The sequence below is a fragment of the Periplaneta americana genome, chromosome 11 (genome assembly GCF_040183065.1).
Source record: "Periplaneta americana isolate PAMFEO1 chromosome 11, P.americana_PAMFEO1_priV1, whole genome shotgun sequence".
NCBI lineage: Eukaryota > Metazoa > Arthropoda > Insecta > Blattodea > Blattidae > Periplaneta > Periplaneta americana.
Window position 1 is genome coordinate 103158698 of NC_091127.1, and position 27873 is coordinate 103186570.

Consider the following 27873-nt stretch of genomic DNA (forward strand, 5'->3'; position numbering starts at 1 on the left):
GATCATTATCCCCCACTCGCATGATATTTTGACTGTGCTAATGCAATTTATTATCAGTAGACGCCATCCTTGTCTAGAGTTGCGCTGACGTGAGTCACGGATTTGGAGTGTGGATTCGAGGAAGCTCTCGAAAATAAATAAAAAGTTTTATTGCATAGTTTTGAGTCTACACACTTATCAAACAAGGTAAAAGGTTAAAAAAAATACATTACAGTAATAGCCCTATTCATATAGAATGGATGTGACTAACGTTTTCTAATGGTCATCTTCAGGTCGATGTTGATTACATGAATATATTTAAACATAGAAGTCATTAAAATGATTGTACAATACTACAATATGAACATGTTAGGTTACTGGTCAGGGATTTGTAAAATTTTGTAAAACGTAATTTAGTTGTTATAAGGAAAGTATTCCAGTTTAATTACTACAGCCGAGGTCTGTTGTTTATCTTGATGTAGTATCTGTAGACTAGTTCATCCAAGCTTTACATCGAGATGCGTGCCCAGGTAGTTGTAGGAGAGGAGGTTGGTCATTTGACTGATATGAGTGAACGATAAGCGGTTTTCCTGGAATAATAGTGGATTTTGGGGGTTTGGGATTTATTCATTCAATAATTGTATATATTGATTATAATGTTTAGCAATATAGTATTCTTCAACTGTGTTATAGGTTCACCAAATTCTATTATTGATTGGAGATGGGGTCGTTGCTACGCTACAAACAGAAACATGCAATGAGCTTAGTAGTTCGGACCTCTGTCGTCGGTAATCGGAACTCGGCTGGCCTATAATTAAACTGTTGTTGTTGTTGATAATGATGATGATGATGTTGTTGTTTAGTTAACTGTCCGAAGACTGGTCTGAACCTCACAAGTGATACCAAGAAGGCACCACTTACGAAGCAACTAGAGCAGGAGATAATAGGGTAGAGTGGTCAGTTCCTTTCCCCCTCCATTGCATCGCCGACTAGCTACATATTACGTTAGTCAGACTTCAGATGCAGGCAAACAATTGTTCTTCCTCTAACACATATCATCAAGTGAGATGTACTGCCTGATAATAGAAAATTATTGTTGTTGACTCTTTTAGGATTTGTAATGTGTTATTTAATGTTGTTCAATTAAATGGGTTGCAAATTTAGATTTGTTACGGTTATTTCGGAAATATGAAATATATTATTTTCATCTTGTATTAAAATTTCGTTTGTCTGAAAATATGGCATTGAAATTTCTCGAAGATGAGTATGGGCTGTCCCCATGGAAATTGCGAAAATTCATCCAAGAAAAATTGCATGTAGGCCTATTCGTTTATTTGTGGAATTGCTCGTGCTCATACCACTCTGTCTTGTCTACTAGAGGTTTTGTAACGCCTCATAACACGCTGTTGCACTGAACTGGCTAATGTATGGCTCTCACGAGTCATTGGTAGCTACAAACTCTCTTCATGATTCATCGACGGAAATTAGATTTCTGAAAAGTATCTATTGTTGTGTCACACATGTATCGGAGAAGCTTAGAAGACATAAAGCTTCCAATATCATGGAATTGTATACCTGGTCTCCGGTTCATGCCTAGAAAATAGAAATTCAGTGCACGATTATAATGTATGGATAACATAACGTCGTAACTAGGGACCGGAATTTCATACATTTGCTCACTTTTTCCTGGAGAGTATAACTACATCGAGGACATCATACTATAATGACGAATCAACAAATTTTGCGTTACTGAAATATTTTTAATTGAACCTATTTATGTTTGAAAACAATCGTCTGAGAATTATAATGGACATGAGAAAGAATCAAATGAGAGTTTCTTGTTATGTATTGTAAACAAAGATGGGAAAAATCATTCCATATTTTTGTTGCTCTATTGTAGCCTTGCATTTAGTTCATTCTCCCTTCTGGCATGATGGCTTCGATTGAACTTACACATTATATATACGAATAATCAATTTTTGAGTTCATTAAACATGATTTTACGATCCATATAAGTGCATATTTTCGTAATTTTTATAAATGTATAATATTTTCAATGCCTACTTTAATACCTATGCAGCGTATTTATAAGATTTACAAGGTTTATTTTCCTAGTTAACGCAAAAAGCAGGAAGATAGAATGTGATGAAATACGAACACTAAAACATCACGTGCTAGGTCGCATACTTGCATGCCTGCATAAAGAAAAGGTTTGTTAAATGCTAATCGAACAGTTCAGTTATTTAAATCAACAGCACTTAATACTCTATTTTCACCTGCACCAGTGTTAAACCGATGAGGAACGTGACTCGATGTGGCCTTATATTATAGGTTAGGTTAGGTAACGGTGGCTAGGGACGAGTTAGTGATGATCTTTTGCACGTAGGCCATACAGAGACCTATTGTGCACCCAGAACCTATGGAATAAATGAGGATGAGGTGTACCAGTCCACCGGCCGCATGTGACCCCTCACCCGCTCACTAAATGGGGTCCCCCTTACCTCCCCGCCCTACGCTCATACTACCAAGATGACCAACCAGTACAGGATCCATTCCAACGGTCCTTCCTAAGTATCGAAGCGCCTGGCTGGGAACCTAGGAACGGTTGCGGAGAAACGCCCCTCCCCCAACCCGTAAGCGGGCGAAGACATGCGTCTTGACCTGAATATGTCTATGGAATGAGATGAAGAAGATGAATTATATGAGATCTAAATTATTTTTCTACATGGGAGGTGAAAGGAAATGGACCGTGGCAATAAAAATTCCAACCCCGCATTTTCCTAAGTTACTGTAGAAAACCACGGAAAAACTAAAGTCAGTTTTGTCGGTCCGGGAAACTAACCACGGACCTCCCCGAATGCAAGTCCCATGCAGAACGCACGAGTCACCTCGCTCGGTGGCCTTACATTATATTCAGCAGCATCTACAAGCAGTTAAAGAGGTTGTTAATTCGTTGGACTCGAATAATGCTGCGTCTATTGATACAGCTCAAAACATACTGGCAAACAGTGAGTTGGAAGAGAAACTTGTATTTATATCTACTCATTTTTCTGGTTTACCGAAAGCAAATATGTCACTGAAAATTGTTGGCACTATTCTACATTTATCACTAGCTGCTTTTTAAGAAACAAAAACTGCAGTGATCTGAGTTCTTTTTTATGGCTGTGGAGGACAAAAAGTAAAGGAAAAGGTGACTAACAATGTTTTAAAAAGTTCTGGATACCAACAGTTGTGCTATATTCGAGACATTCTCGAAGAAAAAGCCTTCATCGGACCAAAGGATCTATCTGTGTCTGAAGAACAATTAACATTTTTTGCATACGTTCCAGTATTCTTGTGAGACGTGGAAAGAAGTTTTCACGATTCAAAAGCATCTTCAGGGACAACATACAGTGTTTCTGAATTGAAAACCTCAAGCACGTGTTGGTCATGACCTGCAATATATCCATAGCCGATTTTAGACAACATAACCATATGTCCTTCCAAATTAGCTAGTAAAAAGAAACCTGATTTTCATTAGAAATACTGTACGTCCAAAATAATTCGAATTAATTTACTTGGTCGTGTTACTATATTAAATTTCATGTAATACATATCTGCAAATTTTTCTTTTGAAATTATGGTATTTGTTTCGTTTCTTTAGATGACTCGTGTTGCGGTTTCCAATACCTACAGCATTAGCACTCTCAGCTAATATATTCTGGAATTTTAGTGGTCTGTCATTATTAAATTCCATTTCATAGTTGAGATCATCTATTGGACGGAATTATTATAGGTGAAGTTAACTTGTACATCGTTCGTGCATCTAGAATTCTATATACTTGTCGGCACCATCTAGGGCTAACCGGCAGGGTAGGAGATGCTGAAAATTTGGATAGTGACATCGATCAGCAGAATGTCATAAATTTAATATGAGATAGGATATCAGCTTAGCTTCTCCGTAGAATTTTGATTATATAATAATACGTGGCAAGGGTCCATACCGACCAGCCGGCTGCTGGCCTCATGTCCATATGCCGAAGCAGAGATGGCAGATCATCCAACCAGAATGGAGGTATCGTGTAGTTGGCACGATAATTATTCCCCCAGCCGTTATAGCTGACTTTCGTAACCGGATTTCACTACCTATCGTCACTTTCCAAGTGCATCACGATATTGGGTGGGCACCGGTCTCATATACTGGCACGAAATTTCATGAGAAAATGTTATCCCCAATGAGAGCCTGAACCAGCGAGCATTCCGTAACCCGAGTCCTAGGCAGGATGTCTTAGATCAGGGATGTCAAAGCTCCTTCACTGCGTGCTCTCAAGAACCCGCACAACATTTCCTTATGATGTACTTTATCTTGATGAAAAGTGAATCTTGTTGGATTTATATGGCTTGTAGTATAAAGACGTAATACAGGCGTTTTGACATCCCTGCCTTAGACTACGACCCTACGGCGCTGGACAGAATATTTGTTAGGTTTCACTCAAAATTCTGTCTCTTTCAACCAGATTTGAATACTACACGTAAATCTCGGATTTACTGCACTCTTGATAAAATTGCGTTACTGACGTGAAAGGCTAGAAATAATAGTTTATTGATAGATTAATTGATAATACTCGTTTATTTCTAATGGTAGACTTATTTATACATGTACCCTGCAAGGCCTTTTTGGTACACCTCTTCCCAACTTTGTAGTTGTAATCTCCAAAACTTTTCCTACGTAGTTAGTATTTGTGAAGAATATTTTGAAGATAGCCTGATTATTCGTAAATATTTCTGCAGGAATTATTCCGGTGCTTTCCTGCCTTGCTTTCTGTTGTCTTTAAGAATAGCTTTGACTACCATGTTAACCGACAATTTTAGTCAAGAATTTTTGTTTTTGTTTGTCTCACAGACAAGTTATGGCTCATTGAAGAGGGTACTAGGGCCTTTTTATTGTTGTTATGCTTCTTTGTTGGCTCTAATGTCATGATGTCTCTCCATCCAGATAAGTTCTACTTAGTTTTGAATTGAAAGGTGTACGAGTATAAGGGCTTACAGACATTGTATTATGATTAGTGGAGATGCAAATTGCTTCTGTGAGAATGAGAATGTGCTTTTGGCATGTTGTCTTCTTTTCTGACAGAAATCTATGTCAGAAATGTGCATATTCGTCAGCCTGAATATCTCTGCCAGTCTTCAAAGTCTTAAGATAGTGTTTACTTTGGAAAACATATCGTACATTTCAGCTTGTAACTTGTAAGTCGTATATGACTCAGTTTATATGTTTATGTATTACTTACAATTAGGTCCACTGGATAGTGCCATGATTATCTCTTTTGGTTCGAGGAATGACCGAGTCTGTGTTCAATTATGAGATCCCTGGTCACACCATTCAGATAATACAATTTTTCCCATGCATTTCAATTATGGATGATGGTCAGTGAAAAATTTTTGGAGTAATGGTAGGAAAAACGAATCTACTGCTTGGATATACCAGGACTTGAAGCTGGGTTCCTACGTGGAAAGTCAACGATCCCGGCGTTCGCTTAACGGTGCGCGCTACATTGAAAATATAAGTACTCAGTGATAAATCTGTTCTTTTGCCACTTTGTCCATGGAAATCTCTGAAAGTGTTCTATTGTTAATTCGTCAACTGAACCAGGTACCATGATACTATGAATGAAATCTGGCATTTTACTATGCACAGGATGAAAGAGCCGCTTACTAACCAGTTTGTGTTGACCGTTGAACGCATTTCTACAGCAACGATGTGTAAATGTCAGTAGTTCATTTCAGCACACGGCCGCTCTCTTTGTTTTTATTATTGGAATAATGATGTTTCATTATTGAACCAGTTCTAGCAGAGGTCATAACGTCGGGGCATCTCGAACTCAAGGTGATCACAAGGCGGATAGTGCAAGCCTCTCCAATCTCCATATTCATGCTTTCTCCACCATCATTACATATTTTCCCATATGCATTCCACAATCGACACACCTTGGTACATGCACATTTGCCATTTGAAGCATTCATTTGACCGAAATATGGTTGTGTTATCACACTTTAAGTGCACTTTTAAGATTCTGTAGCGTGTGTAATATGCGATTGAAATATTCAATGAAAGAAAGAGATTGAAATATTCAATGAAAGAAACACGAAGTATAATGCAAACATTCCATAAGATTAAGCATGTAACAGTGCTCTTTTTATAAAAAATAATTTCGGAAACACAGTCTTCCTGCCATTTTATTAACCAGGTCATAAATGAAGGTTCCAAAAAGAAGTCTAGTGACTGGATTACCTAGACGTGCCCCCAGCTATAAGTAAATCATTTAGCCCAGTTGTACGAACACTGAATAAAGTCCTGATACAATTAACTCCATGGTTACGCGAGAAATATGTTGTACGAACTTGGAATAGTGCACTATCTGGAGGATGTCTTCAGAATAAGCTGTTCTATGCTTTCAGTCAGTGTTAAAATGTTATCTAGAGAATAAATTATATAATGGCAGCAGAATTAGACACGAGTCTGTGATACTAATTGTGAATTACTATAATATATTTTTGAGAACGCGGAAACAAAACAAATAAGGCATAATAGACCTGCTGTATGAAATGAGTATGAGATGAAGAATTTCTGGTAAGATTTAGACTAAAAATGTACACTGTTTTAAGCGTAGTGGAATTAATCAATGATGATTTGGAATACATGACAGACAGGTAAAAATAGTTCACATTATCATCATTGCAAATAAATGCTAATTCTTGAAAATAATTAAAATTAAATTTTAAACAAATTCATACCGCAATATTATACATAATATAATATCAATATTACGTTTTACATTCCTGTAGGTATTTGTTTGAGCATTAAATAGCCTAGCTAAAGATTCCCGTGCTCTTGCCTCTTGATCGATGTTATTACTTAAGGCATCAGTGTTTTTTTTTCTAACACATTATTATTGGTTATTTATTATCTCAAATAGCTTGAATGTATCGTCTGTCTTATATTTTGAATTTCTAATTCCTCTATTCATTTTAATTTCTTTATAATAAACTACGTAGACAAAATAGTAATAATATGTTCAGAAATATTAAAGGGAACTGGTATTGTGAATATACTTGATAAACAAAACACCATTTAAAGTATTGCCAACTTCTTTTCGAATTCTGCTAACTATGAAATAGATGACCTTGGAATAAACGAACTTCATTCAACAAAGAGTTCCATTTATTCTACAGTTAAGCTGTTCCATGAAGAGCTATTCCAAGATTTATTCCGCGATCGTATAACTGGGCTTTAATAAACTGCCGACAGGAACGAGAACAATACATTATTTCTATTTTCAAGAATTTTTAACAATATTTTACTTAAAACACAGGACTTTTAGATCTGGTGCATTGCAGCCCCGAGCTTTATATTTCTGTTTCCTCGGAGCTTAATTGCCCTTTGAAATCACCAAGAACGCCTTGGAAGATAAAAATTGTCACAAAATGAGGGACTGATATACGAGAGTCGTTTCATGTTATGGCAACATTGTTACATTTTCGGGACAATGTGGCAACACGGTTAGTCCAGTATATACTTTTGAAAACCTGTATTACACTCTACGGAATGCCACCACCAGGCCATCTCCAAGATGGATGTAAGTAAAGTTGGACAGAGGTTAAGCGTAAAAATTGCAGTTTTTCGTGGCATGCAGAGCTAAGAGAAGCATTGGGTGATACTGCGTTGCCATATGAAGGGTTCAGAACCATAGTGGGCCAAGCGCCATTTACTAAAACCGTAGGAAACAAGTGTTAAAATGAAGTTATTACCGTAATTCAATGCAAATATATAGCAAGTAATATAAAGTATACACATTTTAAACTGAATGATATGTCAATCTTCATTAAACTATGATATTCACTTAACTTTAATCCTTGCTTCTCCGTTTTTAATAAATGGCGCTTGGCCCACTATGGCTCTGAACCCTTCATATCGAATTTCTGATTCGCAAGATATGCGCAAAGTGGATGTCACATCAGTTAACGGAGTTGAAGAAGTGAACTCAATACGAGATATACCGAATCAATTGAAGCGATTTCATCGCGATGAAGACGACATGTTATATCGAATTATTACAGTTAACGAAATCTGGGCACGAGCGTCAGAACCTGAAGTAAACGTCAGCCAAATGAATGGCGTCATCCTGCTTCACCACAAAGGCGAAAGTTTCCACAGAATCCGTCACCCACGAAGGTCATGATTATTTTGGCGTAGTTCTGGTGTATCCCTACTTTCCGTGGGGGCCACACTATCAGTTTTTAGTACTACAGATCATTTCTGCTGTACCGTCTAGTGAACAACGCCGTAATCCTCCATGATGATGCTACAGCCCACACAGCAGCTCGTGTCATGGATCTTCTACAGCGGTAGAAGTGGGAAATTTTAGAACACTCTCCCTACTTGTCCGATCTCAGTCTATGCGACTTTGTTCTCATTCCGCAACTGAAGAAGCAGCTACGTGGGAAGCGCTTTGCAAACAAGGAGGACATCTTAACAGTGTTTTGACGACAGGTGGTACACATTGATGACTCACACACTGTCGATGGTATTCATCATCTTCCCCATCGTTGACAAAGATGTGCGGAAGCATTGGGGGACTGTTTTGAAAGGTGTTAGCTGATTGCAATGTACTTTGTTTTGTGTATAATAAAATAATGATTTCTATTTACGCATCTTTCGTTTGCCCTCTGACCATTGGCTCCTGTCCGGGTCTCATTTGGTGCTGGCATTGCGATGTAGGCCTACATTCCAGTGGCTATGAAATGCATATAGTGGATTTTCATTGGTGCAGCTTTATCGGCTGATATAACACATTGCCATGACTTATGAAACAAACCTCGTAGTATATTGTAAAATAACTACTGTCCAACTGCATTCAATCAAAACAAAACATTTGAAATGTAAATAATGAACCAGTAATATGATTATTTGCTATTTGCTCTGAGCTTAATTCCCTTTTAAATCGTCAATCACGTGTTGGGAAAGTAAAAGCAATTGTCACAAAATGAGAGAAGGGTATATATAAAAAAATAACTATCTTCTCGCTGCATTAAGTTGAAATAAAACATTTCATATGTAAATAATAAAGCAGTTATCATGATTCTTATGATAATTGCAAGACTTACATTTCACAGAAGCAATAATTATTATTTAGAGCTTCCCTTTCGACGGTATTATTTGACACTAAGCCTAGTTATTTGGAAAGAAAGAAAGATGGTTACGTCCTGAAACTAGCGACGGTTGACCTTTAACAAAAAATGACCCTCTTGTTACTTGCCTGTCGTGCGTCCAGCTATAATAATTCTTCTATGGTCGAGATGATAGAACTTAAAAGCCACAACCAAAAGTAGCAGAAATAAATTTGAAGGTAATTCTATGCAGAAAACACTTTCCTTCTATATCAGTTTCATAGTTTCTTTTGAGGGTTTTCCTCCGTGATACTCAAACGAAATACGAAGGAAATATTAGTTTTCATCTGCAACTGCGTACATTTGTTCAAAGAATAACCGATTATTTCTTCACTAGAAATTATTGTATTTCATGTGTATTATTTTCAGACAAATTAATTCATAGATACTGATGAACAAAATTCGTATGTATGTATGTATGTATGTATGTATGTATGTATGTATGTATGTATGTATGTATGTATGTATGTATGTATGTTATAGGTTGGTAATGTTGTGGTACTAATAATATTATGATAGTACTTTCTGAGAATTTATTACAATTTTACTGAGCGAGAGAAGGACCGTTTTTGTACAGAAACTTGTCCACGAACATTCCCTTAATACGTTGACGCAAAAAACCGATCTTCCTCTCGCTCAGTAAAATTGTAAAAAAATTCTCAAAAAGAACTATCATAATATTATTATTATCATCACAATATTACCAAACTTTACCTTATTTTAAAAACTAATTACAGTTCATTTAATTCCCATCCTATCAACTAATTACAAGTAACAATAATTCCGTATCCTATCAATGAATTAAATTTGCACAATGGTTCTTTATTCTATCAAAGAATTACAGGTACACAATGGATCTATATTCTATCAAGAAATTACAGTTATACACAATATTCCTCATACTATTATTATTTCAGTATTCAAAGATTTACAATTTCTACCATGACCCCGCAATGTTAGAATTATACACATACAGTGATTTCTTATTTTGAAGACGATTTGCAGGCACACTTTGATTTCATATTCTGTTAACGAGTTCACAAAAATTTTGTACTCTGATTACTGTTGCTATTGTGTTTATACTTTTGTTTCATAAGAGCGAATTATAATTTTTCTGTGATATAGGTTGTCTCAGGAGGAACATGAAATACTTCAGGGTAATTTAGTTTGGGTTAATCTACATCGATTTAACCAGATATTCCTATGTCCGAAATGTAACGGTTGGAAAATTATTGATGGGCGAACTTTTAAATGGAAAGAGGCATTATAGATACATTTCTGCGTTTTAGAACATTGTAATATGATACATAATTGAAAATGCTGCATCTTGTGTTGTTCCAATAAGTTTATTTCATAATTATGCACAAGCTCAGTACAGCAAGAAAATAAGATAACTACACAAGACAAATTACTAAGATTGCCCTTGTTTTGGATTCCATGAACTGTACGCTCCAGTATATCTCTCCAACCAACCGTTAGACTTCAGATATAGGTATATCAGCTTAAATCGATGTAGTTTAACCCAAACTATTATTCTGAAGTATTTTACATTCCTCCGAGACACACTGTATATATACAACAATAATTTGCCTTCAATTTTTCTGTAACAACGAGTTTCAGTAAGTTATAGAGCAAGTCTTACAGCACATTTTATTTCGTTTCCTGGCTTCGAATGTGTTTCCTGAATGAACATGTTGAAATGAGAATGTAATGATGTCGTTTGGTTTTATTCTGGCATGAATTTGCATCTGTGGAAACAATTTTTAATGTTACCTCTGAGAATTTTCCTCTCCGGAAGCTACATCGTACTGTTTTTGTTTCAGGTGGGCGGGAAGCTACTGGAAATAGCACAAAGCATGGATTGGACATTTAGAAAGGTGAGTTCGACATCCGAGCATTTATTGTCACCAATATACGTATGCAAGAGATAGAAGAAGCATAGTATTGGTTGATAGATATATCAAATAATTATGTAATAGTAATAGTATATATTATTACTATTATTAGTTATTATTATTATTATTATTATTATTATTATTATTATTATTATTATTATTATTATTATTATTATTATTATTAACGGTTTCAGTCAGTTCTAGTGAAGTGAAATGTGAAAATTTTAAAATATTGGACCTGAAGTTTTAAGTTTTTGCTCACACATTATTGTCATATAAATAGTGAACATACAAATTTTCACCTGAATTCGTAAATTTTTTGTACGTTTTTACAAAGTGTTTCATATAAAGTTAATTTTAATTGTTCTTCATATTCTCATATAAAAATTATTTTAAAACTGAAATTTTACTTTACTATTATGTTCAACATGCTATTATTAATAATAATTGGCATAGAAATTTTAAGTGTGTATATTAATTTTGTCTAAATAATTGTTCACATTACTGTAGCTGAAATGCGTAAAATAATGTTCACGATTGTACAAATTGTTATTTTTTATTGCCTTCGAAATCATTCTGATTGTGAGATATCTATGCGAGTTTTCATACGATATAGATTTGAGGAAAGTTTTAAAAAAATTTTGTGCAACTAGCTCAAAATTTGTGGAAAGACAGAGGTTTTGAATATGTACGAAAATGTAGGAACTACAAGCCGAGAAAACTGGAGTTAAACACCAGAGACTGCAAGTGATTTAAAGCGCGTACTCCTTTAAAAATGGCTGCCAAAACAAGTGTTGTAATGGGCGTAAGTCTCTGAAATTTTGTGAGGATGTTCTGTAAGTATAGAGATATTTTTAAGAGTAAAAACAAAAAAAATTGCTGTTTTGTGTGAAAAATGCCATTATTTCACTTCAGCCTATGCTTAAATTTAAATACAATTTTATAATAATTCATATTTTCTATGACGTAATACTCTTTCTAATTGAACTGTGGGATACCGGTATTATAGGCTACGTTTGACATAAATAAAATAAAAAAAAATTTAATAGTAATGCTAAGAATGTAAATTGTATTTGATCATCCATAGTCAATTTCAACCACTTTTAGTTGCGCAAGATAGAAACTTTAAATCAACTGCTGTCTTAAATTTAAAAAAAAAAATAATAATTCTTAATACCTGCTATGAAAAAATACTCTTTCTGAACACCAGTACTGTACATGGTAATGTCAAGTTTGTGAAATCAATAATACAGTTATTACAATATAATAATAGTAATGACAATAATGTTCATATTATACGTAGTATATCGGGTAAATTACGAAAAGATAACTAGCAGTGTTGCCAGTACAAGTGAAGGAAAAAAAAACCGCCATGAAAGAATTAAATTCTTCTGAATTCTTATGCCATCAATGTAAAGAATTGTTCTTTGCACTGTGAGAAGTTAAATAAGCGTTAAATTCTGCATGTCAATTATTTTTCTCCGTTAAATAATAGGTATGTATCTAAAACCCGGTACAACTAGGTGCACTAACTTGGCAGTATTGAGACTAGTGGGTTTACATCCTCAATGGTGAATTGTACGTTGAAAATTCAACCATATTAGATGCAAAACTACATATTTCCAACAACTTACCCCTCTTTCCAGTTTTCGCTATCTGCACTAATAGTTTAATTTGTCTATGTCGCCGGGCTTTTGAATCACTCTGTATAAACTTTAGTACCGGTGTATCTGCGCTACAATCTATAGGCTACGTTGCATGTCGTCACATTTTATTTTCTCTCTTCTGGCAATGGATTATTACTAGCGGAGCCCCTCGGATATGGGTATGTTGCACTAGGTACCAATATTATCAGAGCGCGATGTAACGGTGCATTTTTTACTTGCTTATTCCGGAATCGAATTGTGTTGGATCTGTATCCCTCTATGTACAGACCTGTAGCACTCATGTAACACACGGGCTTAAAATCTATAGAAATGTTCACTTACACAGTCAGTACCTTAGCTCTGCGGGGGCTGGTTGGTCTAGATCAATGGTTTTCATTTTTTTCACTCCTTACCCAAGAGACACTTTCCATTCAAGTTTGTACTCCCGATGTTGTTATGCTAAATTCGAATTATACATAAGTGTATCTAATTGTAAACTGAATTAAACTCAAGAATTTATCAATTTTATTATTAAATCACCCAGTTTTAAACTATAAAAAATTAGAATAATTAAAGGAATAACGTTACAGATATAGAAAATAGAAATTATCTTATATTATTAACTTAAATGGTTCTGAGCTGTTAATGAGATGCCTGAGATTGTTTTCTGCATGCCAGCTCCTCGATTCTTGGCTAAATCTTAGTGAGTGATAGTATCAGAGGTTATAGGTACTGGATTCGAGCGATTTCTGTGTTTCATTTTGATTGATGTCAATAGAGGGAAACCCTGCTCACACAAGTAAGTAGGAGGAAATGGCATAAGATGTAAAAATTGCGGTGTCATTATAGACCTACTCTTTGTGAGCATAACATCGGAAGTCACAAAATGTGACAAGTGCAACTAGTTTAGTAAAAGAAATGAGAAGTGAGACTTTAATTAATATAAGAAATACAGAAACAGTTGCCACACACTATTGAAAGATTTTACGTACAGCCAGTATACCCCGAGACATCGATCTTGACGTATGTTATTCGTAATATTAAAGGATCACGATCCTCTGATTGAGGTTCATAATTGAAATACTATTGAATAATTTGTAATCTAAAAGTTAGAACATGTCAGGCAATAAAAATTTCGCTTCTTCATGAAAATTCACCAATCAACATGCAGTTATTTAACCATCCGTTCATTAGTGCAGTGAATCAACATGCAGTAATTTAATCACCCATTCAACACATTAATCAGAAAACCTGTCACCTATACAATCATCCACTTACTATTCTAGTAAAAAATGTGCCAATTATTTAATCATCCACTCACTATCCTAGTTAATCAATGTGCCAGTTATTTAATCATCCACTCACTATCCTAGTTAATCAATGTTCCAGTTATTTAATCATCCACTCACTATCCTCGTCAATCAATGTTCCAGTTATTTAATCATCCACTCACTATCCTAGTCAATCAATATTCCAGTTATTTAATCATCCACTCACTATCCTAGTCTATCAATGTTCCAGTTATTTAATCATTCACTCACTATCCTTGTCAATGAATGTTCCAGTTATTTACTTATTCACTCACTACCCTAGTCAATCAATGTGTCAGTTATTTAACCACCCACTCACTATCCTAGTCAATCAATGTTCCAGTTATTTATCATCCACTCACTATCCTAGTCAATCAATGTTCCAGTTATTTAATCATCCACTCACTATCCTAGTCCATCAGTGTTCCAGTTATTTAATCACCCACTCACTATCCTAGTCAATCAATGTTCCAGTTATTTAATCGTCCACTTACTATCCTAGTCAATCAATATTCCAGTTATTTAATCATCCACTCACTATCCTAGTCTATCAATGTTCCAGTTATTTAATCATCCACTCACTATCCTAGTCTATCAATGTTCCAGTTATTTAATCATCCACTCACTATCCTAGTCTATCAATGTTCCAGTTATTTAATCATCCACTCACTATCCTAGTCAATGAATGTTCCAGTTATTTACTCATTCACTCACTACCCTAGTTAATCAATGTGTCAGTTATTTAACCATTCACTCACTATCCTAGTCAATCAATGTTCCAGTTATTTAATCATCCACTCACTATACTAGTCAATCAATGTTCCAGTTATTTAATCATCCACTCACTATCCTAGTCAATCAATGTAGCTAAACAAGCATAATCCTGGTCTTCATTTATGGTGTTATAAACTTAATGCGTAAATATTAGTATCAACAAATCCTGGAAACACATGTTCACTGTTGTGAAACAAGTGTTAGGAAAGCTTTTGTTGATAATTTTAGGATATATTTAATAAAATCTTTTATAAAAAATTTTATGTAGTGTAATATACCCCAAATCCCATCTTTTATCAAAGATCTTTGATAAAATATTTTATCATATTCTTTGTTAAAGAACTTTGATAGTGTAATAGCAGACCTAACAAATGCCGTAAATGGGTTCGCCGATGTATCGCAGATCTTTTTGGCCCCTGAAATTTTAAATGTTAAGCAAAAAAGCGAGTGTATCCACCTTGCATGTTGTCTCCCAACCAGCTGCAGCCCCCAACTGATACCCGCCTGTAATCGCCGTGACAGTAGAAGTACACTCAGAACTCGTGTAAATAGACCTGTAATGCTAATAAGTCACGAACACCAAATCTAATAAAACGTTATAGGCTGTGTGTTTATTGTGTGTGTATCTAATACCTACCCACTTCACTTGCGTGATTCGGGTTCCGCATACTGCGGATAGATGGCAGAACTGGACCCATTTTCAAGTTGCACACTACTTCGGCAGGCCACACTGTACATGATGTGTAACTGTGAAGAATTATGTCGTGTACTAGGTGAGTGTATGTGTAAGTAAGTGTTCGTGAAAGTGTAGTGTAGGGAATGAGTGAGGATGACGGTGAGGAAGGGAGAAGGGGAAACCCGGTACTGGCACGTATCGTACTCCTGTCGAATAGAATAAGGGGGCTGCCAGGCTTAACGCCCCCATCCGACGGACGAATCACTATCAACAGTAATATATGCCTTTTCTTCCTAGTGCATTTATTGTTATTGTTAGAACTTTTTTTCCACTACACTATCACTACAGCTTTCGTTGTAATTTGTTGTTATTATGATCTCCATCCTATCCTCTTATCATTGTGACTTCTAAGTATATAGTTATCTTCCCCGTAGATGATGGATCGGCCTCTCTCTCTAAACTTTATAACTGATAGAGATGATATTCTTTGCCTCTCGATTAGTACACTTCTATTATTTTCCACGTCTTCTTACACTTGAACTATAACTCTCTTAAAATACTCTTTAAACTAGTTCCCCCCACAAATCACTGATGGCTGATTTCACGTAGAATGGGTAATAACTTCGAAATTGTAGGAGAAATTTTGTGCAAAAGATAGAATTCGTGAATCGTTCGTTGTATCACGCATTTGTCAAAGTCATCGATATTAGTAGCGGTCTTTTGTCATCTACAGTTTTTTTTTTCCTGATGCACTCATTGATGTTCCTTCATCTCCATGTTATTTCTTCGCCTTTGTTAGAGACGTTTGCCTCTACTGCTCTCTGTACCTTATTTTTGACTACTCTGCTCATTTCTTCATAAAATTGTATACTTGTATAATTTTGTTCATCCACTGGTATATTTTAATTTAAAAAGTATCGGCGGCATCTCACCTACAGATCAATTTCTTCTAAGCAACTGAGCATACTTTTGTTTAGTGTCGTTGCTCCTTCCCCGTCTACCCCAGCCCATTGCTTGACCCACCCCTGCAGAGGAGCACCACCATAAAGGTTCGCTTGCTAACTTTCTCATTCCTCAAAAGTGCCAAAAAGATCTGCGGCACTAATGCCGAGTTTCTGAAAAGACAGTTACCTGTACATACAGAGTTATCTATGATTTAACGTGCTTATATGTTTAAAATGAGTTTCCGAAACAGCAGTTATCGTCATCTTTACAGTTATCTGTGCTTCAACTGGTGACTATGCTTTGGCCTGTAGTTACCTGGCTGTTAGTACTGATTCGAACAAATTCCGACATGCGACGCTACTGCATTATTGTTTTGTAAACTATAATAACCGATATTAAATAATAATATAAATCACAATAAATTGATTTACTATATTATCTGTATAGTTAAACAAATTTGGCGTTTTATTTACGCAATTTACGGTAAATGTTTTACTTTCTATGACATATTAGGATAATAATGTGTGTTTGTAAACACAATTTTGAACATCTCAAGTTTAATTTTCGTCATCAACTAAAGATTCTATGTCGTCAGTCGAGGACAATTTTATTCTTGGGTGTTCTACCAATGCCAATAGTATTTCGGACTCCGAAAAGTCGATTTGAATACATGAAAACATTCATATGGACAAATGTAAAATATTTTGACATGTTTATCAGTATGGCTGCCATAGCCACCACAGCTGAATATGGTTGAGTTTTGAAGCAGAAGTTACATCTAGCCCTCTCTAGTATTATTTACCGCGATGGACACATCAAATACTAACAATTATTGTTTTTTTAATCATATTACGACTAAGATGATTTATCACATGGTTATTTAATTAAAAAACCTTGCATCTACTTGTACAGAGCTAACTGTGTACTTATCAGCCATATTACTGCTGAAAACTTTTGCAAACAAAAGTAACTATAAATAACTAAAAAATCACTAACAAAATACTCGTGGAGACATCTATGGAAGACAATAGATACTCAACTTGAAGTTACCTCAACTGTTAGTTACAAGCGCTGATAAATCTACATTTAACTTTCCGGAAACTCATGAAAGTTATCAGTGCAGTTAAATTTATAAGAGCAGGTTAGTAACTGAGAGTTAACTGAGGTGTATCAGAAACCAGGCATTAAAATAACTCCGGTTAATGCATCTATATCTGTGACAAGAAAAATCTTGCAATAAAGTCGATTAGTTACTCAACCAAATCGTTCATTACTCCTGTGGATCAATCGATCATCCAACCAGCGTGTCTATGATTCGATCAGTGATTTAAAGAATGAATAAATAAATAAATAATATGTAATTGAAGTGTTGAAAGAATTTGGTATACCTTTAAAACTAGTTAAATTGATACAAATGATCCTAGGATTATCACCATATAAAGTCAGAATACAAGGAAGGTTATCGGATGCATTTGTTATAAAGAGAGGATTAAGACATGGCGATTCATTGTCAGCGACGTTATTTAATATTATGTTGGAGAAAGTACTCAGAAGCGTCGAAATCAACCCTAATGGATCTATTTTTAACAGAACTAGACAGTACATAGCTTATGCAGATGATGTTTTAATACTAGATAGATCAGTAAGAGCGATCCAAGAAGTGTTGGAAGAATTTAATGAGGAAGCAGTCAAAGCAGGGCTGATTATAAACGAGACAAAAACTAAGTACATGAGGATTAATAAGAATATAGAAAATACAAGACAAGAACCATTAAAATTGAGAAATATGAGTTTCGAAGAAGTAACTAGTTTTAAATACCTTGGAATCTTAATCACATCTAAAAATGAAATAGGAGAAGAAATTAAAAATAGGATTGCGGCTAGAAACAGATGCTTTTGTGGGTTAAGGAACGTGTTTAAATCAAGAGCAGTTAGTAAAAGATTAAAATTAAAATTTATAAAACAGTAATTAAACCAGTAGTTACATATGGGAGTGAGATATTGACCATGTCACAAGCTAACATGCTACGGTTAAATACATGAGAAAGGAAAATATTAAGAAAAATCTGTGGACCTCTGAAAATAAACGACATATGGAGAATTAGAACAAATTATGAGTTACAAAAGTTATATTTTATTTTGTTATTTTACGACGCTGTATCAACATCTAGGTTATTTAGCGTCTGAATGATACGAAGGTGATAATGCCGGTGAAATGAGTCCGGGGTCCAGCACCGAAAGTTACCCAGCATTTGCTCGTATTGGGTTGAGGGAAAACCCCGGAAAAAACCTCAACCAGGTAACTTGCCCCGACCGGGATTCGAACCCGGGCCACCTGGTTTCGCGGCCAGACGCGCTGACCGTTACTCCACAGGTGTGGACTACAAAAGTTATACAAAGATACTGATATAGTTGGCGATATACGAAAGAAAAGACTGCAATGTATAGGGCATGTTATAAGAATGAAGGAGGATATATTGGTAAAGAAGGCCCTAAATGGGAAAATTGAGGGCATAAGAAGAAGAGGTAGGCCTAGAACAAGATGGTTAGATGCTGTTGAAAACGATCTAAGGGGAAATGAAGGTTAAAAGATGGAAAAAACAGCAGAAGATAGAAAGGCATGGGCAACTATTATGAAGGAAGCTAAGGTTCTCAGAGGACCGTGAAGCTCAGGAGTAAATAAATAAATAAATAAATAAATAAATAAATAAGTGAATAATCGATCGCTCCAATCAATGATCCAGTTATTCTCCATTATATTCAATACACCAGTCGATTCAGTAATGCAACCAAATTTAGTCGCCGCTCCATCAATCAGCCAGTTATCCAATCAACAATTCATTCCTCCAATCAGTCAGCTACTCAATATCTGGATCATTCAGACGGCCAAAGCAAATCAATCAATCAATCAATCACTCCGTCCTCGCTGAATGGGTTGGACATGGCTCGGTATGAATGAAGTGCGCCGCGCTCTGTCGGCTGGGAGGCGCTGATGCCGGCTCGGCGGCTGCGGTCCACAGGATCGATGCGAGGCTCACGGTCAGGGTCAAGGACATCTGTCCTGGGATCGATGCTCGCGTGCTACTAACGACTGCTCCTCGGGGTGGGTGTGCGTTGCCATGGTGACGCAACATTCTGCGGACTGAATGCGCGTGGCCCTGCGAGACGTGAAAGCGAGTCCGACGGGACAGATTCCATTTCAGTAGACGACGCCTGTACTGGGTAGACGGGATTAAGGAAGTTATATATTTATACCATATATAGTTCACGACAGAAACAGAAGCTTTCGCAAACATGCTCATCTGCATATGCAGATTCTTTTTTGTGTGTATGTATATTGAGTACATTGCATAACATGTATATATTAATGTGAAATACATTCACTTACAAGCAAACAATCTCATTGGGGCAGATAAAAATGTAATTTTTTGTCTTCCAAAATGTTCATAATGTCAAAACAAATGCTTATACAAATTTTGGCCACTCGAGCACAATTACAAGTTTGTTTATTTATTTATTTATTTATTTATTTAATCTGACAGGATTAAGGCCATTAGGCCTTCTCTTCCATCCTCTTTTTATTTTAATAGGTTATTTTAGGACGCTTTATCAACATCTTAGGTTATTTAGCGTCTGAATGAGATGAAGATGATAATGCCGGTGAAATGAGTCCGGGGTCCAGCACCGAAAGTTACCCAGCATTTGTTTATATTGGGTTGAGGGAAAACCCCGTAAAAACTCAACCAGGTAACTTTCCCCGACCGGGAATCGAACCCGGGCCACCTGGTTTCGCGGCCAGACGCGCTAACCGTTACTCCACAGGTGCGGACTCTTCCATCCTACCAGATAGAACATTTAAATACAAAAAAAGAAATACAAACGCTCATGAAAATGATACAAATTAAATTAAAGCCCTATAGAGAGTCAACAGGGTCAAAAGAACACTATAGAGCTCTCATCGAGCTAATACCAGGAAAAAAAAATAAATAAACGAAAACAGAGATAGCAATAATGATAGTGATAACTGATGATGATGATGATAATAATAAGAATATTAATATAATAATAATAATAATAATAATAATAATAATAATAATAATAATAACAATAAATACATTACATATTAATTGTAAATTTTGCAACAGCATAGTTACAATATTTGTTATATGTCATGGGTTAAGCCGAATTTGCGGAACCTGACAGGTGTTCAACAAGCAATTCCATGAACTAGAATGTGATTCTTTAATTTAAATTTGAATTGTTATATTGTCCGACAGTCTCTGACATGAGAGCCGCAAAAAATAAGTTTCTCTGGGGCCTTTAACAGACAGAAAAAACAATTTCATTGGAAAAATTTATTGGAACAGATACCGGTACAGCAATTTTTGAGCTATTTCCCATCGGAATTGAGACATATGTCGTACCATGGGATCAACAGGGAGGTGCAGACGGCTGTCACACACTGGTTCCAATCTCAGGTGGCATAGGGATACAAAAGTTGATCCCATGGTATGACAAATGTCTCAGTTCCAGAGGAGAATATGTTGAAAAAAAGCTCAACAACTGCTGTATCTGTTCCAACAACTCTTTCTATGAAATTGTGTTTCCTTCTGTAAACGGTCTCAGGGAAACTTACTTTCTGGTCGGCCCTCGTAATTGCGCTCGAGTGACCAAAATTTGTATAAGCACTTGTTTCTACATTATTAACTTGGTGAAAGAAAAATAAATAACTTTTTTTCTATCTCTGTGAGAATGTTTGTTAATTTTAGCACCAACACAAGAACAGTCGCTATGAAAAGCATGCACACATTCTTATGTTTCACGTATTATGTAACAAATTCAAGTCTCTATCATCTTCATCATAATAACAATGAGTAGGTATATATTTGTACTTATTTCCTTGTGTTATTAGTCTTTTCACAACGTTGTTGTTGCAGATGATTCGCATTTGTTCCTTCCCAGATAAACAAAGTAGAAGGCCAAGGCGGACATAGGAGACTCGAACCAACTCTCATTTAGTAAAGGTAGTGCAAGGCATAACGCCTTTCAGCAAGGCTGCTACGGTTTAAATTAAGAATTAAAAATTACTTACTTTTGCATGAAATTGATTTGTGTTCTCCGATTTTTATAGGTTATTCAATGTGTTTACATACATTGTCATTTAGGCTCAGCATAAAGTAGAATTAGATTAGTAAATCTGGTAATAAATGGTAAATTCCTTATAAGGTCATTCGTTGTGTCGAGAAACCAATACATGCTTGCGCCGTAGCTCATAGAAGGATCCATATGATGGAGATAAGTGAGCTAGCTAGCTGCAAGTGGAAGCATAGCGAGGGAGGAAAACTTCTCAATCCACTTTCTTTTTCCTCTTACGCGCAAGTAGGTTTCATGAGATAACGAATGACCTGTAATTATGTAACAGGAAATTCTCATGGTTAGTCAATATTTTATTACATTTATGCTCCTCAACCTACTAGATAATGATTTAATATTTAAATATTACTACTAACATTATTGTTGTTGTTGTTGTTGTTATTATTATTATTATTATTATTATTATTATTATTATTATTATTATTATTATTAGAATACATATTGCACTTCTAGTAATTTGCAAGAGAAGGCATCTCGGCTTTAACTCTTGCAGAATGAATAAATAAATAAATAAATAGAAACGTAAATGAATAGCTAATTAAATAAATAATAAATAGACAAATAATAAATAAGAAAATAGATACGTATACATAAATACCGGGTCATCATTTTGTTTTTACTAAATTTCTAATATTAACCTGGCTATACCTTTGGGTTAACGTTGAGAACAGCAAACACTATGTTACCACGACCGGAGTTTGATGGTACTAGTGTAAAATACAAACAAATCACTTTACTACGTATAGGGGGGACGAAAAATAGTGCATCCATTTACGTAAACTAGGAACTATACGATTTTCAGTTTAATAGTTTTCGTTAGGTTTTTATTTACTCAAAATACAGTACAGTATTAACAATAAGTAGTGTTTTTACTCAATAACTGAATTATTCAGGCGGACGTATTCATTGTGCAATGTATAATATACTGTCTATAGCACATTATCATGCAATATGGAGTGTATTTAAATTGAAAAATAATCAAAATCTGGATATTTAAACAAATTGTTGAAAATGATGATCGTTCATTTCTATACGGGCTTCAGTTCTTTTGTGTGCATATTATCGAAAACGTTTTAAGCATATCTTCTGAAATTGAATGTATTATTTCTGGAATGTAATTCTTTAATTCTTCTATTGTTGTAGGATGTTTAACAAACATAACTGTTTTACAATAACCTCAAAAGAAATAATGCAAAGCATCAGTCCACATGGGGGGCCATAATCCTTTGCCTCTTGAATTAATAATTCTGTACCTACTCTATAACAGAGTACCTTACTTACGTATTGCAATCACTTCACTTCTGCCCGATTCGCACAGATAAATTTAATGAGATTGCTGTCTACTGTCCGTCCAAGTAGTTATGTCGCAGGGTCGTGGAAAGGGGGGAAAACACGTGACAGTTACTTAACGAGGCCCTTTTATTTAAATTATTTTAAATAGTTGTATACTATTATGTAGACGTCCAATTCCTGACAGAAAATGTTTTCAGAAAAGAGCTAATTCACCCCAGCCACTAGTTTTTACAGAAGGGCCAGTAGAAACGGATATTGGAAACAGAGAAGCGACGTAACCAAATGGATACAGTACCTGTGCGAAAATATGAGTCAATAATGAATGCACTTTATTCACTGGAAAATACGACTATATTTCTGGAGCATACTATACTCAGTACTGTAGACTGTGACTGTAAGACGACTTTGCATATGCGGCCTTGGGTGGAAGTTCATTAGTAGAATGGGTGGGAGTGCAGTACATTAAAAAACTGAGGTGCAATAAAAATTGAAGTAAAAATAAAATGATGTTCCTCTATTTAAATAGATAATAATAAAGAAATGCATTCTTATTTGATGTACAGTACATTCCATATTGGGAACAGAGGCGGAAAAATCCGAAAAATATTTGACGACGCATATTAAACAAAGTGTCTCAGCTATTTAAATATTATTAGAATGAAATTGCGAATTTATTCGACAAACAAAGTAATATTCGTTACCACATCTGTTGTTCGTTGCCGTAACAAACTTCCGTTTGCCAATAATACACATCATTTTTATGGATAACACTTTACATTATGTGAGGCATTGTCGTTGATTATTTTAAGAAAGAATAAGGGTACGCCACGTGTTTGGTATAAATTATTGTTAAATATTTTGTATAGTCTACCCGAGAAGAAATGAAAAGTAAAGAACTCTTTCTTCCTTTCATTTCTGAGTAGGCTACTTGGGTCAGTGTTTACATCAATGGCGGTTCTTATTTTGTTTATACTATAATAATGTTGCACCAAACGACATAAAAATACGACAGTAATTTCGAATCAATATTCAGAATTCTGTATGTTACGGGGTTCAAGAAATAATGAGCAATGTAAAAACCAATTATATCATATCACTAATATTAAAGGTACAGTACTTCGTTCAGAATAAAATGTTGTTCACCCACATATACAAAAGTATGTGACAACTATGTTTTAAACTAAGTAGCGACGTGAGAAAGTACTTAATTCTCTGAAAGACAACGATCCCGATTGGCTGAGCCTAACGATCTTTCCTTCCCGTGATACAACAAAAACGTTTTTGGTTTTGGAAGCAAAATAACGTTGATTACTGTATTTACTTTCGAACTGTGTGTGCTTTCGAACATTCACCCTCCAATGAGATTTTAGTAATAGTCTATGGGAGATCAACAGTAGCAGTTTCTCATCTACTTACTTATATTTGTTCCTGTTTTACTGAAATGGTTGGCATTTTGTCTTTGAACAAATGTATAAAATCTGTACATCACAGGTTTATTTTTCTTTTGTCTTTATATTCTAACCTGTGCAATTGCCAGTGTTTTCTTGAACGATCAGAAATATTTATGTCAGTGGCGTATACTGGTTAAAGGGCTTGGGCTACCACTGACCCTATTATTACACAAAATATATTTTAAAGTCCCTATAATAAAATTCCTTACCTATTTATATATGAATTCCAGACGTCTTGATTGGGACGAAAATACTTTGATGACTTCGTCATTGAAATTACAGTTGGGCCGCTTGCGAACTTTCTGTAGAAATGACTTTTCAATGGACATCAGTGCCAAGCTGGATAAACGTTCTTGTGTATGAGTTGATCTACAGTAGGATTTTATTCTCTTCAACGCAGAAAATGTTCTTTCTACTGATGCTGACGTAGCTGGTATTGTCACAATTAATGTTGCCAATTTAAGGACTTCAGGAATAACTTGGTTCAGCTGGTTTTCATATATGGCATATAATATTTCATGGATAGGTTTGTTCGAAAAATCAAAGACTTCTGCTGAATATATTACACTTAATTCATTTTTCAAACGTACTTGATCAAAGTGACTATTATAGGACTGAAATAATTTGTTTAGTGCCTCATTCGGGAAGTTTTCTCTATAAGCAGAAAATTTTTGAGAATCTAGAAGATATGTGAACTGAAGCTTTCCATAATCAGAAAATCTGTCAGTAATTTCCATGTGCATACGATCTAGTATGCTGTAGTACAGCTGCCTGTATTTCAATTCATCATCTCCTTTTCTTCGCTTTAATGGTGGTTCCATTGTATTGGTTGAAGAATTTTCATTTTCCATATTACTCCATATGGACGGAAACCCACCACGTCTGAACTCGAATATAGTATTTTTTAACTTTGATACCTCTTGCAAGCAGTATGAAATGTCTAGACTTTTTGTCTGAAGAATATTGTAGAGCACATCTGTATGTGCGAACACTCTAGCATAGACTTCAAGAAGAAATATATTCTGAAAATGTGTGAAAAAATACAAATATCCTTGAGCCTGCACAATTACATCATCAACCCAGTTTTCTTCAGAGTCATTACAAATGATATTTTCAAAGAAAGCAGTCAGTTGTTCTCTGTATTCCTTTACTGTATTTACAAGCCGAGATGTAAAATTGCATCTAGTTGGTGCTACTTTTGGGAGTTTCTTTATCATAAATTCTTGAGTTTTCCGATCTTTTAGGAGATGATGAGAAAAATGCAGCTAAACCCGACAGTGTTTTGAAAAAAAAATGCGGCATTCTGGAATGGATGAAGTAGTTTGTTGCAAAACTAAATTGAGAACATGGCTGTAACAATGGACAAATAGTGCTTGAGGATACTTTCCTTGAACTTTTGTTTTTAAGCCATTAATATTTCCCGCCATAACTGAAGCACCATCGTATGTCTGTGTAATTAACTTATTGCCGACATTGTATCCTGCTATAACACCTTCCACATGCTGAAACCAAGCAGCAGCAGTTTTGCCCGAACTGACATTTGTGAATCCTATAAACCGTTTTTGAACATTGGCAGTACTATCGACGTATCTTAAAACAGTGGACAATTGACTCTGATTAGAGCAGTCACTTGTTTCATCAACAACAATGGCCGCAAAAGGTGCTTCTTCTATTTCAGATTTTATGTTCTTTATCATAACCCCACTTATAGCAAATATTAAGTCATTATGAATTGCGGGAGAAGTACCACGAAATACTGTTGAACTCTCAAGATGATTGGCCAGTAAATGGTCAAATTCACTTAAGGAACTTAAATATTCGATATAATTTCCTCTATTGTCTGATTCCACATGCTCATTATGATCCCGAAAAGCCAATTCTTGTTTTCCCAAAGTTTGCAAAGTTCATGCTACTACAAATATGAGCTTTTGATTTGTCGTGTTTTAGGACTGCCGTTCGAAGGGAGTTGATATTAAAAAAAACCCTCTTTTGATCACATTAGTTTCGCGGCTAAACAACAAACATGGCCAGAAAAATAGTTTAGAGAGTTTAGAACTACCACACAACCAATTCCACTTACCATATGATGTTGAAGTGAAATGGCGTGTGTACTCACGCTGTTTTTCTTTTACGTCCATGGACAAATTTAACTCAGGAGTTGGTCTTTCCATTTTCACAATTTCAACTTCCTCGTTGTATGTACGACGGTTATAAGGCACTTTTAATAAACCTTCTAGTACACAGTCATTTTCAAGACAAACCTCTCCAGAAACTTGTTCTGCCATATTTTTTACAATATCACTTAATAGGGAAATTAAAAACTTAATAATTCACAATTAATATAACTCTTAGACACTCGAACAAATCACAAATTTAAAATACTGCACTGCAAAAACACAATTACATTCATGAGCTAGCGTGCTAAGCGTATTGTTGCTTCGCGCCTGCGAAGAAACCGATCACGAGAGCGGCAACTCACCCGGCCTACACTCCACGATGGAAACAGAAGAGAGCGGGGGATGGGCAGTTGTGCGAAGGACAGCGTGCGCGGTACGGTCACAGGCTACCTCACGTAGCAAGCGGTTTCTCCAGCGATGCCGCCTTGACAACTTGTTTCTTTTCGAGAGCAGAGAGCGCATATAAATCTAACAATTACTTTAATTTTAATTACTGTGGTAAAACTAATAATACAAAATTATTACATTATGTTCTATTATAAACTTTTTCTTTTGTAATTTCCTTGGGCTACCGCCGGTAGCCCCGGTAGTCCGCAAAATACGCCCCTGATTTATGTGCAAGAAGATTTTCCGCCTATACTTTATGAAGAATCTCAGAGAACAGGAATGTATTTGTATATTTACATACACATTCAACAGGATATATATAATGTTATATTACTTTATGTTATATTATAATTAATTATGGTTTTATTAATGACGCTCGCAACTGCAGAGATTATCAGCGTCACCGGTGTGTCGGAATTTTGTCCCGCAGGAATTCTTTTACATGCCACTACTGACATCAGTCCGACGCATTTAAGCACACTTAAATGCGATCGATCTGGGCCGGGATCGAACCCGCAACTTCGAGCACAGAAGGCCAGCGCTATATACCGTCTGAGCTACCCAGGCATCTATTATATTACAATTACATGAATTAAGCAATTGAGCAGAAGTGAAGAGGCATTAGGAGCCACCGGCATTCATGTGGTAGCGCGTTTGCCTACTATTCCGGACCTGTGTTCGGACATGGGTTCGATACCAGTTTCAGCTAATTACCTGTTTGGATTCTTCCGAGGTTTTCTCCAACTGTAGGGAACAAATGTCAGGTAATCAATGGCGAATCCTTGACCTCATCTCGCCAAAATATCACCTCGCTGTCACTAACTTTTCATCGACTCTAAATTACCTACCTAGTAGTTGATACAACGTCGCTAAATAAACGATAAAAAGAGGTGTTGAACAAATAGCTGAAAAGGTTTTTTTACTAATGGCGAATACTTGATTGTTCGCCATTCACTAATATGAAGCCAGTTGTGTAGAC

General features: G+C 35.6%; 1 protein-coding gene across 4 annotated transcripts in view; it reads left to right on the forward strand.

The window, feature by feature from the left end:
- The window catches only part of LOC138709217 (uro-adherence factor A-like), a 1183483-nt gene that overhangs the window by 595152 nt on the left and 560458 nt on the right, over positions 1–27873 (forward strand). For all 4 annotated transcript variants that reach the window (XM_069839807.1, XM_069839810.1, XM_069839808.1 and 1 more), the window contains exon 3: positions 11010–11063. The gene's annotated coding sequence lies outside the window, so the exon portion shown is untranslated. The remainder of the gene's footprint in view (positions 1–11009; positions 11064–27873) is intronic.